Below are 4,217 nucleotides of genomic sequence, written 5' to 3' on the forward strand. Positions count from 1 at the left end.
TACCATAAGTCTATAATTTCTGATGGACCTTTCGGTTTCCCCCTGTTTTCAGAATTTCAGAAATGCTCCTAACGTGTGGACTTAAAACATTCAGACACTGAAATCCTTGCCCTGTGAAGCAAAGCTGCCCCTTTGATTTGATTTGCAGAACGGTCTCATGAGTCAACATAATTCTGATTCCCCTGCTGACAGAAGCTAGCACCACGGACATCTAACTGAAATACAGTAACGAACACAACAGACAATGCTTATCAGAGAATCAAATAAAACTCTGAATGCATCAAAAATAAGCATACCACCAACATTTTCTGGTAATCCTTAACTAGGAGATGAAGAGAGAAGAACAAACTCAAGCTCAAATGGTAGGTTACCTAAGGCAATGACTGTCCTTTTTGCTTTATGGGTCTGCGACGCCTGCCTCAGCAGAGCCCCAACCCCTGATGGGGGCCATTAAGCAAAACTTCAGTACAAAGAGAAATTAAACAAGTAACGCCCAGCTAGATACTCATGCGCGCAAGGTGTTGTCAAACAAGTTTTATGTAGTGCTGCTTAAACGCCAGTTGACTTCAGCAAGAATCAAGGGCACACAGCATTTTGTGAGGAGGGTGCACAGTCATTTAGAACATTTCTCTCTATCTGCAGTAATCAAAACAAGTTATAGCCAGGCTACAGCTATATGTCTAGTTTGAAGACTGCTTGTCTGTGCAAGAGAGAACCATCTGGATTTACTTTATGGTTAACTTTAAAATATATATATAAGGTTTCTTAACTTTTGCCAAACAACTGGAAACATAATGGTTTCTGCATGCTGTTAGCATCTCGGTACAGCTGCAAATATCCATTAGGACAATCTTATATAATTATACACTTATTCTTCCCATGCAATTGTTAAAACCCCAGCTTTTCCAAATAATAGCATATTTTGTGGCAAAGAGGAAATCTTCCAGTCCACCAGGTTGGAATGGGGTAGGGAAGTCTTCTAAAGCAGAACTTTACTCAAAGCTTTTATTTTAAACTAACATAAAAATTTCAAGCCTTAGAAAACAGTGTCAGATTTTTCCAACTGTACCTCTAGTGTGGTCTGGCCAGAAATCTATCATTTCTCTCCCTTCTCCTTTTCTTTACGCAGTGTTTGTGGAAGAAATTCAGTCCTAAGATTTTTTTTTTTTTTTTTTTTTTTTTTTTTTTTTTTTTTTTTTTTTTTTTTTTTTTTTTTTTTTTTTTTTTTTTTTTTTTTTTTTTTTTTTTTTTTTTTTTTTTTTTTTTTTTTTTTTTTTTTTTTTTTTTTTTTTTTTTTTTAAAAACCTTTTTGTTTTTTCCTCCCTTCCCACCCCCTCCCCTCCCGAATAGGACTTGAGCTCTCATCCTCCCCACAGCTCCATACTCTGATGCCACAGAAACTCCCACCTACAAAGCTGGTCGGTGGCACTTTTTTCGCCACGGTCTTGCTCATTCTGCTTGGGTGTCATCCCTTTTCCCACCTAAGCCTTTGTCTCTTCTATCTGGAACATCAGCTCTCAAGGGTAGGAACTGCCTTTTATCATGCATCCGAACAGTGCCTGGCGCTGATCTTGGTTGGCCCTTCGACACTTTCAGAATACACATGAAAAATAAAGGAATTTTGCCCCCAGGGTCACGTTCTGGGGCTGGTGCAGTTGCTTTGCTGAGACAGGCACGTGGGGCCAGTGGGTGACCGCACACAAGAGCCAGCCATGGACAGCAGGGACCTGCAGGCTGAAGAAGAGCAGGCTGAATGCACGCAAGGCTCCAGGAAGGGGGAGTGATCTGCACGTTCAAAGCACCATCATCAGCTTAGCCAAGATTTTCAGAAATGACCAATAACATGGCAAACATCTGCTTTTAGGAGCCCAAGGCAACTATTCAGCTTTCCAGAGGGCAGATGCTTACCTCTTCCAAAATAAGAGCCTTCCTGCTGCGTTTCCTATGTGTCCAGGCTCCAAAGCACTCTAAGTCATTGGCCACTCTCAAAACTTCTCAGCAGCTAGTACTTTTTTACTTAACAAAAGCAAAACTAATGGAAACACACACAACTGGTCCCAAAAATAGAACATTTTTCCAGGAGGTGAACGATCCCTCCCTACATGTACTTGGGACGCTACGGAGAGAGAGGCACAAGGGCTCGTACTGTTTTGACAGCCAGGCAGACAAACAAATACTTCTGTTTCAGCTAATATTCCTGGAACTCAAAATGCCAGCCTGAAAAAACAATACCACAAAACACTGGCATGCCATCGATCTGACATCAGAAAGACAACCTTGGGGAGTGACAGCCCAAGAGAAGCAACAGACCCCCGCCTATCCCCACGCCGTGCCACCCGGGGCGCACAGACCTTCCATCGCACACCTTACATAGCCTCCTCTCGCCAGCACTGCTGGTCTGCTGTATCGTCTTACCCATATTCCCCCATACTAGGTCGCCTGCAGGGATAAAAATAAAACTGCTGCTAGTTTCTGTTATATGGGGTCTGTACCTCCTCCTCCACAAACTTTCTCTGTTATCAGTATAGAATTAATTTGCACAACAACCTTCCAAGGTAACTTAGAAGGCACAGCAGGTTGCTAACATCTAAGCTCTTTCTCATTTTAAGAGCGACTATCTGAAAAATTGGCAGGGAGGAGCTTCACTGCTCTGTAACACAGAAACTTGGCTAGAGGGATGCTGTTAGCATGAAACAGCAGCAGATCCAATGCCCAGAACTTGAACTGAAACTGTTTGTTATTACTTCACATCTGTACTGCAGTATTAGCCACGGGCCATGACCAAGCCTGGTCCTGGTCCTTCTGGGATGAACTTTTATCTTTTAAACAGACAGGGGATGACAAAGGTGGTTGGAAGGATTTGAAGAAACATTAAAAATAACTGACAGAGTCAGGAACTTGTGTCCCACTGAAAATTAATGGCACCTACCAGGGGACTTGGAGACTTTGGAAAAAACTCTTGGGCAATCTGAAACTTTGGTCAGGCACTGACATTTGCACAGTCACAGAAGACTGTTTCTGTTCTTGCAAGAGATGAAAAAAGTTCCACGGTGGGTACACATAACAACTGGCTGCTTTTTGCATGCGCTGGGGTGAGAGTAGGGAGCGCTGTGAGCCAGCAAGATAGGCAAGCAGTGCATACAGCTCTGCTCGGAGGGATCATTTCCAAGACGGTCATCTCAACAGAAGGGGCCGGGACACCCCAAAAAGCAGGTGCAGAGACCAACGGGCTACTTCCCGGTATCACGCGCTTGTCCTGACTGGTCTCTTTGCCTCCTCCTCCCACTCCCAGGCAGAAGGCAATGGATCTGAAGAATTTCCCCTGAGAAATATCAATACTCACGTGACAGCTAGAGCTTCTTATGCCATTGCAAGCCTGGCTACAGCAACACTGAAATCTCATTACTCCTAATGAAGTTGTCTGAGTTGGCAACACTGAGGAACGGCTTGCTGCAGAACAAACGCTTGGAGAGAGGATATTGTCTACCAGCTCCTCGCGTGTGATCACTGATCCCTCTAGCAGACAGCCCTGTGGGCCATGAAGGTCACCGCTCTCGCAGCGGACAATGTGCTGGAGTGGAAGAGGTGTGGCTCTGACACCGGGGAACCCAGGTTTGATCTCTGATGAATCTGGCCGTGGCTTACTACAGAGAGTTTTAGACTTTCTGCAATAGGAAAGCATGGAGCTTTTCAGGAAAAGTTTTTAGGAAAGTAGGGAGTTTTTCAAAGGTTGGAGAGTGTACCTCCGCCTCTTTTTGGCAAGCTGTGCCCATGTCACCAGAGCTGAGCAGGGCTGAGCACCACATCACTTTCTCAGCAGAGAAAGGCATTTCAGAAGTCAGATGGATGCTGAGAGTGGCAGCGCTGGAGAAAACCAAGACAGTAGGTAAGGGAAGGTGGCTTTCTGGTGGAGCACATGCAAGAGATGAGGATCTTGTCAGGATGCCACCTCTCCCGTTGCCCATTGTGCCAGTGCCAAATCACTTGTGCACAGCATGACAGAAGACAGCAGTGCAACGCTCCTAACCCACATAGCATCGGGCTTGACAAGGGGATAAGATGATAAAAGATGAATTTTGGTTTATTATTGTCAACACGCAGGCATCACATTATCTTAGTTATACTGAGGCTAGGTAGCTAAACTGCCAGGTTTAATGTTTCAGGTCACATCAGGGAATAGTCTTACCAGCAGATGTAAAGATCATCCTTTGGAGTGG

The sequence above is a fragment of the Aptenodytes forsteri genome, unplaced genomic scaffold, assembly GCF_000699145.1.
Source record: "Aptenodytes forsteri isolate BGI_AS27 unplaced genomic scaffold, ASM69914v1 Scaffold15, whole genome shotgun sequence".
In the NCBI taxonomy this organism is placed as follows: Eukaryota; Metazoa; Chordata; class Aves; order Sphenisciformes; family Spheniscidae; genus Aptenodytes; species Aptenodytes forsteri.